Here is a 15,198-nt window from a genome sequence, read left to right as displayed (position 1 = left end):
TTGTTATGTTGGGTATTTTTAAGAGGAACAGTCTATTAGACTAGACAGTCTGGTACAGCTAGAGAAAATCAGATAACAGTCTGAGCACACAGGTTAGGTCTTGTTCAGGCACAATCTCAACTCTCCTGGCTGGAATCACACTACTCTTACAAGGCACTATTATGTCTAGAATCTCTGAGCTCTTTTCTCCCTTTCATCTGGTTATTGCAAGTGATCATGCACATATTCTGCTAGAAACATTCTTGTGTTTTGAGAATAAACAAGAGAAAGGCTGGAAATTTTACATGGAATTTCTAATCTTGGTCTTTGTTGTGAAGTTTTACCATGCAGGATTGTCTGAAAATGCTGACATAAGGAGAAGTGCTGTTGCTACACCTTGCTTTCATCTGGATCCTGCTTCATCCTTCCCTCTTTTTTCACTGCTGGTGGTTTTCCAAGGAGGAAAACCTCTGAGTTCTGTCCATGCAGGCACCTTTAGATATAGTTATAGCTGAGCAGCTCCACTGAGAGCAAGAGGATTGGCCTTTGCAGGAATCTAAATGGGAAAGAAGTATGGATAGCAGAACAGGCTTTCTGCTATCCATAGTCTCTGTAGACTAGAACTTCAATTAAAAAAAGGCATTCAAAAAAGCTTTTTAAAAAATTGGCATTTTGCCCCTTTTCAGTGAGAAGCTGCATCATCTCTTTTGTACCACCACTGATTCCTTGACTGGAGGTTCCCATGCTGTGGGGCACCTTTATGTGGGACATCACCATCCCTTCTCTGAAGATGGTAACACCACTGTCTACAAGTAGTAGATATCCCCAGCTGTCCTGTACACGAGGTCATCTTTGCTCTGTATTTTGAAAGGAAATACAACTCTTGGCTCAAAATCATAGGGATTCATTCTTTTCAGCTGGTCACTTCCTCGTGGTTTTTCCAGGACTCAGCTCTGGAGAGAGCTGCCAAGTCCAACTGTGTGATCTCTAGTGCCAGACTGGATCCTGAGGCCTTCCATAATCATTTGAAGTATTGTTAATTTAATCCTGTCATAATTACCCAGGTTCATTCATATGAAAAAAGAAAACGTAGACAATTTCTTTCTGCTTTTAATGGAGTCACCTGGATGAATGAAAGAAGGTGAAAGGTGTGCATATTATTCAAAGTGACTGCCGAAGTGAAACTTTCTATTAGTAAAACTGATATAAATATCAGTTCTGTCATGTTTGCTGTGTGTACTTCTTGCAGAGGGCACCATAACTGGGGCTGGTACAGGATTCATGGCAGTGACCAGGAATGTGAGGGATGCCTTTCCATCGTGTTGACATCAGTAGTGGTTTCCATGGCTCTAGTCAAAACAGGAGACAGTGTCCTGGTGAGGCTGGCACACTATGAGTTTCGATGGTGTTGGCTGAAAAAAGCAGGATAGTTAGTTTTATTTGTGCATCTGTTTCTGAGCAGCAGTTACGGGGGATTGATGTGGCAGACGGGCAGGTGACTGGGTTGTGCTGGCTCTGTGCCCCAGCCGGGCTCTGGAGCTGAGGGTGCACAACATCGGGGTGTATCCCATCGGAATAGAGGGGTTCGAGGCCCCCCATCTCCGTGGGGACCCTGCCGGGTGAGCTGTCCCTGGCTCATGTCAAGGGCAGATAGCAGAGGTGGTGTTTGTGGAATGGCGGCAAACGGGGCCGTGAGCTGCAGGCGCCAGCAGCCAGCTCAGGGGGCTGCACCCCGCTGTGTGTCAGTGCAGGCCGGCAGTGGCAGCATGAGCAGTGTCTGCAGTGGGGTCTGGCAGCGCTCGGGCCCGCCGGGGTCAGGGCTGTGCTGGCCAGTTCAGGTGGGACGGCCCGGCCAGGTGGGGCTGGGAGGGGGCGGCGGCCGCTCCTGCTCCCGCTCCCGCCTCCCCCTGAGGGGCGGCTGCTGCGGCCGGCGCGCGAGGAGGCGGCGGGAGCCAATGGGGGGCGGCCGAGGCGGGGAGCGCGGGCCAATGGGAGGCCGCGGCGCCGGAGCGCGCGGGGCCCGGGCGGGGGGAGGCCAATGGGGAGCGGCGCGCGGCGCGCGCGCAACCGAGGGCGGGGAGGGGCGGGGCGCGCGCTTGGTGCCGCCCCTTCCCCGCCGCAGTGAGGAGCGACCGGGCGGCCATGTTGTGCGGGGGGAGGGGAGCAAGGAGTTGAGAGGAGACGGCGGAGGCTCCCTCACACACACAGCACAAGATGGCCGGGGAGCAGCCGCAGCTCCCGCCCGTCTCCCGGCGCTGTCCCCGCCGCTCGCGCCGGAGACGCCCGGCGGGCGCTCTCGGTGCCGCTCCCGGGCGCCAAATCGGGCCCGGCACTCTGTGGGCTCCGGGGCTTCGCAGGGCGGCGAGCCGGGCTGCCGAGCGGGGCTGCCGACGGTCGGGCAGCAATGGCGCCGGGCTGCCGAGCGCTGCCCGCGCCGCTCCCTCGCCGGGCGGGCGCGGGGCCGCCCTTGGCCGCGGGCAGGGAGAGCCGGGAGCAGCGCCCCGTCCTCGGGGCCCCGGGTGCCTGTCAGCGGGCTGCTCTTCGCCGGGTAAGTGCCGGAGTCTCCGGGCTCCTCATTGTCCTTTGTCCTTGGGAGGAAAAACAAAATGTCCTTGGAGCCGGGAGGGGGAGGGGGCGCTGGCTCCCCCTGCCCCCTCCTTCCCCCCCCGCCGCTCGCTGAGGGGACCTGCGGGTACCCTCGGGGACCCCCGTCCGTGCCCGACACCCGGCTGGGCTGAGGGGCAGCGGCGGGACACGGGGAGCCCCGGTGACCCTCGGCGGCTGCGGGCGCTGCCTTCGCTCTCCTGCAGCACCCGGGAGGCTCCGCACGCCCTGTCCCCGATGCAGCCCCGGGGACAGCCCCGGCGGGTTTTGGCCCCCTTGTGCAGCACCGAGCACAGGGAGCCAAGGCAGACCGGTTCCCCCCAGCGCAGCGTGCGAGGGGGTATCTGCAAACCAGCCTGGAACTCCAATGCAGCAGTGCGGGGAGGGGGGAGAGGTGAAGGCTCTACGACAGCATCACTGAAATGTTTAGCTCCGTGTCTGTGTAAAGAGCGTTTCTTGCCCGTCGCTGGTCGGATGGGAATATGTTTTCGTAGTTTCTAAGAACAAAGACGCCATGTCCTTTTCTCTTAAAAATAAAACTTGGAGTGATTTTTCTGTGGGGTGTTGGCTTTTAACTCTTTGTAAACCAGTAAGAGAAACGGGCTGCAGATGAGACCGATCGGTACTTTATGAAACAATAGAGAGAAATTGATTTCACTGGAGAAACAGCAATTCAGGTGCAGAAGTTTAAAAGAAAACTCCTAGGAATTACGTGCAAATTTGATTTTGCAATTAAAACGGCAGTGTAGAAACTTAAAAGCTTGAGAAAAACAAAGCTCGGTCATGCCAAGTCTACCGTTTAAAGTTGGCAAAATACTACAGTTGTGATTTAGGCGACACTACTAAAAGAAAAGAGTTACTTAAATACGAATTACACGATAAGGAAACTGATGAGTTTGTGTCTGACATGGAAAGCTTTTAAAAAGCATTTAATTGGGTATAACGTTTGTTTTTATTATTCAGTTTGTAGGGTTTTCAGAGATCTCACAGTTACTTCTCTTTACAAAACATTTTAATCGTCCTCTCGGTGTTCTGATAATTTAGAAGTTATACAAGACCAATTGCAAGACTTTCTAAAATGCAAGTTTAAATGTAATGGCTGACATTTGTTTTGGGTTGGCTTGCGTTCAGCAATTACCAATTTAAGGGTAAAATTGTAATTTTAAATATATAAAAAGTCTCTGTAGAAGAGCAAAAGGTAAATACTAAAAACTTTCGTTTTAATTGGAGGTTGTGTATAGCCATATTTGTTGGCTTTTAATGGTGTACGCTTGTGCAAGGTTATAAAACTTGTGCAGATTTTAAATACTGCAGTTGGAGGTAAATGTACATTTTTCGGTACTTCCTCTGCAAATAAGAATCTGTCATTGCAACAATTGAAGTTAGCCCTTTTTTTGGAAATTGAAGTTTTAGCAACCACTGGACTTGTGTCACCTTTATGCCAAGTGTTCGGTGGCTTTATTTTAGATTTGGATTATGGTGGTTTTATAACCCCAGCAACAGTTCTGCAGCGTAGAACAGGTTCTGGCATACACACTTTGCCCTAAAGAAAGTTCTAGCTTTAGGTGGGTGTCTGCTGGATTTGTCTTAAGTATATTACAGGATAATTTTTGAACAGTTTTGACTGGTTTATTTTAATAAAATATAAATAAATTAGCAGGTGATTGTCCAGAAAATAAATTACTTGCAATTCATAATGTGTTTTATTTAATACTAATGCGGCGGGTTTTTTATGTTTAAGGTGTAGGTGTTTGAATTTATACATCTTTTAATCCAGCATAAGAATGGTTTTTAGAATTGTATATTTACAGAATGATTCTACACTTCTAGAGTATGAAGTAATGCTGGTGATAGATAGAATTGCTGCAAAATAAAATGTTCTGGCTTTTCACAAAAGGCAAGAAAAGTTGGCTAGAGGTTGTGCAAATATGGTGTTCCTTGTGTTAAAAGAATGTAGTTTGAGACCTGATTAAAGGTTAAAGAAGCTGAAGGCTTTAAAACTGTTTTCTAAAGGGCAAAAAAGATGTTTTTTTGGGGAGATGAAATAACTTAGGACTTAAAATTCAGAGAAGCTGATGACAGAAGCCATTTTAAAATAACCTTGCTATCAGCAAAGGTTTTATTTAATTTTGTATAGTGTACTGCTAAAGATTTTAATGTGGAAAAAAAAGTAAAAGGGCTGAGGGATATTGTGTGATAAATTACTGAGTAAAAAAAAAACCTTAAATTGGAATTTTAGCTTTAAGTCTTTCAAAATTAAAGTAATGGGAGACAGAAGAGCTGACTGCAGTTCTTCATGAAAAACCCAGATCATGCATGTTGTGTGTCAGTCACTCACCTCCAGTGGGTTTTTCTTAAACCAACAATGTACAGCCCCTCATACTTTAATTTTTCACAGTTCAGCTCAAAAGACAGTTACTGTGATAAGTTTTTCTCAACTTAATAATTATCTAAAGATTGATAGATTTCAGACATATGACTAATGCTGCTTTTCTAAAGCAAAATACTGAAAATTTCCATACTTTGTTTTTCAGGTAGGATTTCGTGAACAGAGCCTTATTTCCTGACTAGCTTCCAGAGGATTCGTTCATGCCTTATTTTCCTTAGGTAAGAATGCTTATACCTTGTGTTAATGTATTCATTTCCTTGTTTTATTTTTTTGAAACTGGAAATTGCCTTTTTGCTACTGTGCAGATGTGAAGAAGAAGAAAGAAATATCATTTTTATATGGAGGGGACACATTTTATAAATTGTCTTGACTTGTAAAAAGCTTTTCTTTGCAGTTACAGGTAGATTGTCTTCATATAATGTCACTTATGTGCTGCTTGGGTATCAATTTCAGTTTAGTAAGGCTATTTAATAAGTGGACTGTTTATTTTTATCATATATGGGTGCTATATACATTTATTGTATTTGGTGGAAAAGAACAGCATTTGCATATAAACTGAAGTTCTGTAGGTCCTGTTTCACCAGTGAAAACCCGCATTAAACTTGGAAATTATTTTCGTTTTTTACTTAATGAGTTTGTAGCATTAATGTTTGGGGAAATTGTAGAATTTGTATTTGAAGGTAGTAACCCAAGACTTCAGGAATTTATAGAAAAGGAGATTTTTGGGGGCCTGTTTTGTGTTTTTGGGGACTAATGCTTAACAACGATAGGATATGGCTTTTGTACTGTTGGTAAAACTTTGCTTTATTCAAAGACATTTCCTTTACGTGTTTTCAGAAAGTTTGTCAGTCAAAAATGTTAAGACTTGAAGAGCTTGTGTGTACCTTGTTTCAGACAAACCTGGTTTTGTTGTTTTTTATCTTTAAGGGCTGTTACTGGATATGGTTCTTCCAAAGATTCAGATGACTGGTTGGGCAAAAGACCTTGAGCAAAATTCTGTACTGTGCATGCCAGGTATGTTACACTGCTGTGGGGTTTTGTTTAGTTTATGTTTTTTGTTTTTTAATCATCCCGGAAACAGTTTTTTCAAAATAAACATTAAAAATTTAAGTTTAAGTGTTTTAGCTTGTTGAATTTATTTTCTTTTGAGCTTGGTGCATATGGAAATTGTTAGTATGTACGTACTACAGCAATGTTCATGTCTCCTGCATCATTGAAGATTTTATGTTCACTCACAAGTACAACTTTTTAACAATCTGCTATGACCATGTTGACATGTGGTGAAGCCAGAGGATTGTCATCTCCTAAGGATATTGTCTAATCAAACTTCAGGAATGTTTTTCTTTAGTTCAAGGTATTGGTTTATTAGCAAGGGTCGTTCATGAGCTTTTCCTTTTCAAGAAATTGCTTATACAATAAACTTTAAAATTCTGGTTTTGGTGTAAATTTTTTTCTAAAACCCTAAAGTGGTACCCAGTTGTTACGAGCTATCTTGCTCTCCTTGCAGTGTAAACAAAGCATCTTTTTAATGTTTATCTTTTGTTTTTACACTTCAGATTCTGCATTTAGGATCAGAGTAACCTTTGAGTTAGGCTTTTAGCACTCTGTAAGTAAAAGTGGGGGATCCTGTTTGCCTGTCTTAACTGGTTCCTTTTCACAGCTTCTCGTGCTCGTGTACTTCTGTGCATACTCAGGACCTCAGAGCGTAAGGCGTCTTCACAAGGACACATGTATCAGGATTCCCAAAAATACTTTTCATGATTTGCTTTTTCAGGTTACATAATGCATCATGATAACCAAATAATACAATTGTGAGCCCCCACCTGAGTGCAGCTGGTTTTCTTTTTGGCTTGGCTGAAGCCTTCAGTCTCTTCACAGAAAAGAGATTGTACACAATTTTCCATAAGCTTTACAAAAATGTCTCTTCAGGTTGTAATAAACCTTTATCTGCAGTGAGTCACTGCTGATGCTCAAGGTAGAGTTCAAATTATATTTATAGATATTGGACATGTGCCACCATCATGGATGTCCTGCAGCAAACACAGCTAACGAGCAAGGTGATATGTCAGAATGTTCCTGCAGCTTCATCGTGTGACTGTGTGATGGCAAGTGTGAGAACTAGAAGTTTGTGTTAGAAATTATCTCATACCTTAAGAACAACCGGGCATATCTAAAATCCCACGTAAGTTTTCAGTTTAGAGGGTCAAAAATCACAGATACTGCACATTCTGTTATGATAAAGGCAAGCCCAGCCTGGGTCACACAAAAGTCTGATAACACTGATGGGATTGAACCTGTCACACTTGACTTATATTCTTGGTATTAAATTCTGAAATGTCTGAATCTGCAATTTCTAACTGGTCTGCTCTTAACAAAAAAAGAGTAGCAAAGTCAAAATTAGAAAATCACAGTGCTCAAGAGCAGATCTTGCCTGACCTGGGTGTTTTATGATAACGATGGAATTCAGCACTTTGGTCTTAACAGTCTTGCATCTTTCCAGTATTGTCCTAATGCTGAATAGACATTACAGTAAAAACAGCTTTAACTTTTGTGAGGTCTTCAGAGCTGCCTTTTCTTGCAAGGACAACTTATTTTCAGCTCACAGTGCCTTCCCCTCTAGGAAAGTAGACCTCAGTGCGTTAGATGCACACTAGTGGAACTTGAGAGAAGTTCCAGGTTCATGGCTACGCTGCACTGTGCTCGTGAGGGTTGGCGGGGCTCAAGGAGAATCTCTCAGCTTGAGCCCAAACCTCCTCGGTGGTGGAAGCTGTTCCTCTGTGGGGACACAAACCCCTGTTCAATATTCTCATAGCATAGATTCTGGTAGCATTGACAGCGTACGTGGAAGAACATTGAGGTGGCGATACGCATCATCTTTGCCAAAATACTTTGTTAATTAAATAATACAAGAGAAATTAGAAAATGTGATACCAGCTCATAGCTTTTGGGTGTCTGACCCCACCTTGCTGAAAAAGGAGATGCACTGTGTGATGGTTAGTGTCAGTCTTTGGGGGAAGGAGCCATGCACCTATGATGCTGGGCATGTTTTGTGTTATAGGCTGTACTGTACTTGGAGTGTCTGTAATTTAATACAAAAATAAGCCACAGCTGTTAGATAGATAACCTAGAGGAAGTAAATTCACGTTTATTTTTAAATAGGGGATGGATTTTTTTAATCATCCAGACTTCAACAATTATAGTAGGTAGTCTGATTAAAAATTTTGACGTTAGATACATGAAATACAGCTGTTAACATGAAAACTTGTTCTCTTTTGGCCATGACTTGTATTCCCAAGCTCTGGTTTCTGGCTTGTGACATAAACCTGTAGCTTTGGTGATGTATTCTGTAGTTCAAGAGTGAATGTGTTTTGGATGTAAAAATTAAAGACTCAGAATACCGGGGGAGTATTCTACAGTCATGAAAAAATAACTAATGTGAATGAAATTTAATATATTATCAATATCCTCATGCTGCTTTTACAAAACTCATTGTTTGGTGTATCCACTCACTTCCAAGAAGAGAAGTGTCACTACTACTCACGATACCACTCTGACACACCAAAGATTCCGTTTGCACAAGTGAACTGAGGTCAGAAGAACAAAACTCCGGTGGAGTCTTCATAACACTGTCATTAGAGGAAGGTGCTTTGTGGTGGCAGCCATGTTAAATATTACCCTCAGTAAAGTTTCTGTCAAACTACCATAGCTGTGTGCCTGCTCTAGAACTAAAGAAAACAAAAACCGACTTGGAAGCAGTGATGGATGTGTGGCTGTGCCAAGAATTATTAAAAATGGCTGAGAGCTGTAAACTCAAAGTCCTCCAGTCATTAATTTTACCTGCCCTGCTATAGATTGTAGTTTCTAAGTGGCCTTTTTTGAGTGAAATGATTCAAAGGGCCCAAGTAACACTTGTTTCCCTGGTTCAATTTCCATGCCTTGGATGACTGATGGGTGCCTCATGGCTGATCAGGGCCCAGCAGCCATGTTGTGTTCCTTCTAAAATGGTGGACGGGCACTTCTCAGAAGTTCTGTGCTTCCATTTAGTAGCAGCTGCTTGTGCACATTCAAATACATACATTTAAAAATACCATTAATACATTTTAAACCTCTTTCACATGCATTAGGATATTCTACATCTTTATGCCAGCCTACTGCTATTTTTTTGTCATTTCCCTTTTTAAAGTCTTTTTCATAATAAGAGTTTCAAGTAAATTACGTCAACAAAGAAATTGCTATCCTCCTCATGCCATATTTCTTTCTCTACCTCTGAGTAGCTGTCAAGTGGAAGAGAAGAATTTAGAGGATTGCACAGTACGCTGTCACTGGATAGGTTCATTAACTTTTATGTATTTGAGGCTGTATTTCAATATAAGTAGATTCTGAAAGATGACAAGGGACGTGGTTTGCTTGTATGTGTCAGGAGGGTAAACTTGAATGCTTTGTTTCATGTAGTTGAAATTCACCCTGAAAAGGGGGTTCATGAGTTGTTTTAGTGTTTTAGGTTCTTTCTACCTTTGCTTAAGGTAACTATGATTAGGAATTTATTGATACAGATTGCCAGTAGGCATTTTCAGGGTCAGATTTCCACATTTGAACCTTGCCCATACATGAGTATCTTTGAGATAGCGTAGATAGTTTGTTCTACATAAATGTTACATAATTGCCCTCCATCCAGCAGATACCTCCTCTCAATAAAAAGAGCATTTTATTTTCTATTGTGAAGGGCAAGTTAGTTTGCTTAAGCATATTTCTACTTGATGCCTGGTTGATCTTTTTGAAAAACTTCAAAGAATATATTTTTTGTTGTTTCTTCTCGATGAATTTGTGGATTGGGTCTGAATTTCTTGGGTTGTTTCCAGGTTCTTTAATAACAGGTTCCTTAAGTGATACTTTAATTTTTTAATAAAAATAGCTCTAGTAGCACATGCTGTGAGCTGGGAATGGTTGGGGTTTTTGTATTTGTGGGGGGGGGGTTTGTTTGTTTTTTTTTATGAGGGCTTTTGTAATAAAAGCTAGTGCTTGGTCTTGTAGACCTCAAGGTCTAGATCTTTTATTTTTAAATTTATTTTAATTCAAGTGTTTTAATATCCCATTTTCCCTACAGACGTGTTGAGGAACTGATTTACTCACTGTAAGCAAAATAGCTGCTCTTGGTTGAAGCACTGGTAAGTTGTTATTCCTAATAACATTTACTTTTTAGCTTTAATAACGGCCCAGCAAGCACACATGGCTGTAATGTTTAAGTGGCTGAAGGCTTTGGCTGAATACATTCTGAAGGTCATTAGTGTGTGGCCATGTGTGCATGTTGTTTCAGAAAAGCTGAAAAGGAGTCTGGGTCATTGCTGCTGGCCCTGGGGAAGTGAGCAGTGCTTGGATAGTGCTCTCTCCCTGGCTGCCTGCAGAACAGCTTTCAGAGCTGATTGTAGGTCTGGGGGCGTCCATGATTTGACTCCAGATTGCACTGAGAACTTTTCTATCATAGTTGTGCTCGTTCAGAAGGGTTTTTGGTATGCAGATGTCTGTCTCTAGAGAGGTACTACACACAATTTGGATAACAAATGGTGTGGAAAGTATAGCAGGAAGAACTTGCTGTACAAGCATCTTGTGTTGTCCTTATGCTTCTGTCAGGATCAGTGGGAGCCTTTGAGCAGGCAGTAACTGTCTCCTGTTCTACAATTGTTCTGTTTCTGTTCTTCATTCATAAAACTTTGGCTTTGCACAAAATGATAAATGCCAGTACAGTTTCCTGTATTTTTTAAAAATTAAACTGCTAGCTGATAGACTTGAAATCATTCCTCATATAGTCAAAACATAAAGTTGGCAGGCTTGAGTAGATAAATTAATTCAGTTCTATACTGGATGAATATAGGGACAGAATTTTTTTCCATTTCCTTAAAGGGATTTGGTCTTGACCTTTTGTTGTCTCTGGCACATTTTGTGACTCTTTAAAGAGTTGCTTGTGGAAAGACCCAGTCTTTTTGTCTTTCTCACTGCTTCAAATTCAGACTCCTTGATTCTGCATATTTAATTAGGTCATCCATTGCATTTTGTGTACATGGGTTAACTTTTTTATGTGAAGCTCTATTCCTGTAGCACTGTGCTCTGGAATATATGCTTTTCTTTAAGAGACAATTTCTTTTAGTCTGACTCGCTACCTGATTGAGCAAGGCCTTCCTTGGGCTTCAGGTAGCATGGGAAAATGTTCCAAGATGCAAATCCACTAATTTAGTGGCTGGATAACAGTGAATTTTAGCTGTGCCATGGCTGTGTTTGTTAGCAGAGCCCTCCAGCAGCCCCTGCCTTCTGCACTGCCTCAGGTGCTGGGAGAGAAGCTGGCTTTGTGCTCTAGAGTCCTGTGCTGCTCTTCCACTCCATGGTGTGCAGCCTAACATGGAGCCCTTCTGAAAAGGAAAAGCAGTTTGTGGGAGATGCTGCAAGCCTTGCCAAGCTGTCAGTCTGGCCTCCTGCTGCTTCTGGGCCCATTTTATTTTGGACCAATTTTATCATTTGAGTTTTCGGTCCTGAAGCAAAAGAAGTAGAAAGAGATGTAGCGAAAGATATGGATTTAAAGAATTAATTTTTAATGTGTGTACACAAACTCATTTTTGATAAGTATTTAATTTCTTCTACTACTATTGTCTGTATGTTTTATTACTTTGTTCTTTCAGAAATCTTAAGCTGTTTTTCCCACTGCAGGTGTGTGTTGAGCAGTATATTTCTTCATATGTTTCTTCTCTAGCTATTCCTCAAAACTCTTCCTATGCTATCCACTGATGCCTTCCTAGCCCCAGTCACCTGCTAGAATCTCTAAACATGTGACTCATGTTCCATTTTAATATTAATCTTTGTGTGATTGCTACATCTTCCTGTGTGCATTTTTGTTTTTTCATTGGGCTGTAAATTAGCTATTGTCAGATCTGGCTCTTTGAGTAGAACTTGGCTTTTCAGTTACACACTGAGTAATTATTCCATCCTTTTCTGGTTTACAATCCTTACCTAAAAGGAAGAGGTGAATGTGAAACCCTTATGACTTTGTTGAAATAGTTGTATACAAATAAGTTGTTTCAAAAAGCAGTTGTTGAAAGTATTGCAATGTGAAAGGTCTGACGTTGCATTCTGTGGTTAACATGGTGTTTAGTTGAAGCACTGATTTTTATTTTTAACTCTCTTTTTTAAGAGAAGAGAGGAAATACTTGAAAACAGCAGGGGCTTTATTAAAGTTGGCATACTTTGCTTCATGCAATAAAATTTATTATTTAAAGCAATACCCACAAAGGAGTGCATTTGTGAATAAAGCCACATGTTATCTGGAATTGACCTTGAAATCTGACAAACCTGGCAAATACCCTTTCTTACCTAAAAATACCCAAACCTACATGAGTTGGGCTTTTACTGCTCTGCTTAAGGAACATCTGATGGTGGTAAAAGCAGATTTAGGGCTGTCCAGAGCACTTAGTCCTTGCTAAAGATGGTACAGAATAAAATAATGGACTTAGCTGCCAATAGAGAGCACTCCTTCAGTGTAAAAGTTACCAGGGGTGTTGTTGAGAGTAAAACCTTGCTTTAATGAACTTTGAAGCGCAGAACTTGAGGTTTGGTTTGCTCAGAACCTCATTTTGTCCGTTCTGCTCCCTCTGTTGGAGTGAATTCCCTTTCCCAAGTAGGTCACCTTGGTTAAGAGTCTAAACCTCAGGTTTCATTCTGGAATAGTTTGTAAATGTATTGGTCTCCTAATGCATGGCAATTGTACCTGCTGGGCTTCAGGCTCACCCTTTAAGGAATGCAGGGTCACAGTGGACCTGAAATGGCTGAAGCCTGGGTTTGGCCATAAGCAATGTCTCTTACTGTTGTGATCTTTTAATACAGCAACAAATAATGGCAAAAAAAAACTGAAGAGAAAAACTTTGTAAACTCAGATGTTTTGTAATTGTTGCCTTGAGCCTTTAGGCAGGTTTGGAATGGATGGCATGAAGTGCCAACATGTTACCAGTGGTTTGAAGGAAACTTTGTCAGGGTGACAGGACTACCCAGGTCCCTGATTTATCATGGCCAAAATATCAGTGGTGGAAACCAAACCAGTAACTAGTAGATAACAGAACCTTGAGTAACGGGCAGATGCCTCATTCATTTTACAGAAGGAATGGTAGATTCATGTCATCTAGAGAAAAAAATGGGTTTTTCAGTATCTACCTCAAGTGTAGGATCACTGCATATGTCTTCATGGAGGAGTGTATTTTTATAACATTATTGACATTGCTTAGTAAAATATGCCTTAATTCATAAGTAAACAAACACTGAAATCTTCTAAAGCAAATGTAAATTTCACAAGTGTAGAGGCTGCTGTTAATATTTTGGCCATTCCTGGGGCATCTTTTTGATGTATAATAGCTTGGAGAACATGAAGGTGTTCTTAATTATAATACCTCATCAGTTCTGTTTACTGCTAATTATTTTACAAGGTTTAGAAAAGCATTTAAGATGAAGGTCATGAGGTGACTTGTGGAGTTCTTGGTCCAAGCCAACGTAGGTGAACCGAGCAGGGAAATTTGCCCTGAGATTGCTTTTGGCAGATCCTGTGAGTGTCTGAGGCACCAGGGCTAACCCAGCTGAAAGAGCCTTTTAAAGGGTGACTAATACATAACTAAATTACCTTTTTTAGAGGTGGGGAAAGCTGATGTCAGTAATTGCATTTCTATATTTTAAGCTTATTGAAAATAACTAAAAATAATTTTAATGATCTTATTTTTGGGATTTCCACTGTATGTATGTATGTTAGTACTTCAGAGTGTTTGATTGTGTCAATAATGGACAACTTTGTGGGGTTTTTTTTCATGTTTTGATACTTCGGTCAAGGAATTACCGTGAAAAAACATTCAAAATTTTAATTCATCTTCAAATGCCTAAATAGATTTGAAATTAATTTGGTGAGAACTGGGAAAAAAACCCCAAACCAAACCTAAAGCAACCCCAAAACCAGCTTAGTGTGAAGGAAAAACACCTTTACTTAATACATTGTCTTAACTGAGGATGAGTTGAATGTTTGAAACAGCATTTCTTTAAACTTGGAAGTTCTGTTTCTGAAAGCCGGAGTGTCCTGGGCTTGAACACTCCTGCAGCTATGCATGTTTTACAATGCAAAGTGAAATTACCAGATGCCATATTGCACTTCTATGTGCAGGACTTTCCCGTTGTGTTTAAAACAAGGAAGTCCATAGAGGAGCATAAAACATGGGCCCTTGTGAAAGTCACACTGGGGCTTCTTGCCCTGCTTCCAGTGCTCTTTGCTTTGCTGTAAGTGGTTGTTTTGAGGTGAGACTGGGCAAGCTGGGATGCTGAGGCAGAGACCACTAGATGGCCCCACTGGTTTTTGCTGGGCTGTGGGTAATTCCTGCATCCCTTGGCAGAATCTGCCCAGGATTAGCAGGGAGCAGAGTGGTGGTGAAGTTGGTTTTCAGACTAAAATGAGGTTAAACCTCTACATATGCAAAACCAGAAATTGATGTTGGAGTGCAGACACTCAAAATCATGAAGGCATTTCAAAACCCTTTTTGCATGTCAGCCTACAGTCAGTATTGGTTTCAAAATGATGTTCTTAACACTTAGTAACTTCTGTACCCAAGTTTTGCATGTGAGGAGGAGTAAGGTTTTACTTGAAGCAAATTGAGCTTACATTTCTTGGAAGAAGATAGGAAGATGGGAACATTGGGTTTGTATTTATCCATGTGGATGCTGTTTGTTCAGTTTGGTTTGTCACTCACCTGTGGCTTGGTTGCAGTTCCATGATGAGTGCAGTTGGAATATGGCTCTGGAGCCTTGCTGAAGGTAGCTAGGGTGACTTGTGACCATTTTTGTCTGATTTCTGGTGTGTCCTTTCCCACCAGTAACTAAACCAGCCATTCCATTTGCTTGTGTGTGTGCTGTTGCACTGTACATTTTTCATGAGCTGGAAAACTGGGTTAAGATGGTGGAATGTCTTGTGTCCAGTCACCATCTGTCTATAAGAAACCAGTTTTCATTGGTTTTGATGGATCTTTGTCTTTGAAGAAAGGAGCTTGAATAGTACTTTGTTAAAAATTTTGGTTTGTTACAAGAACCTTGGTGTTCTGCTAAGCAATGTCAGTTCCAGGGGATGGGCCAGTGCCATGAAAATGGTTGCAAGAGCAAATTTCTTTGATTTCCCACCACGGATTTCTCTAGTGGTTTAAAAATTTCAAATGGAATTCATG

General features: G+C 41.9%; 1 protein-coding gene across 4 annotated transcripts in view; it reads left to right on the top strand.

Annotated features, from left to right (window-relative positions):
• CHD2 (chromodomain helicase DNA binding protein 2) overlaps positions 1-15,198 on the top strand; it is an 84,360-nt gene that overhangs the window by 11,926 nt on the left and 57,236 nt on the right. For 3 of the 4 annotated variants that reach the window (XM_074549207.1, XM_074549205.1, XM_074549206.1), the window contains exons 1-4: positions 2,070-2,527; positions 5,118-5,190; positions 5,900-5,986; positions 10,077-10,137. The gene's annotated coding sequence lies outside the window, so the exon portion shown is untranslated. Of the gene's footprint in view, positions 1-2,069; positions 2,528-5,117; positions 5,191-5,899; positions 5,987-10,076; positions 10,138-15,198 lie in introns of those variants that run through there. The other variant, XM_014264581.3, reaches the window with a different exon arrangement.

The sequence above is a fragment of the Zonotrichia albicollis genome, chromosome 11, assembly GCF_047830755.1.
Source record: "Zonotrichia albicollis isolate bZonAlb1 chromosome 11, bZonAlb1.hap1, whole genome shotgun sequence".
Lineage (NCBI taxonomy): Eukaryota > Metazoa > Chordata > Aves > Passeriformes > Passerellidae > Zonotrichia > Zonotrichia albicollis.
Note: the sequence above shows the minus strand (reverse complement) of the source record. Positions and strands in the feature narration are given on the sequence as shown.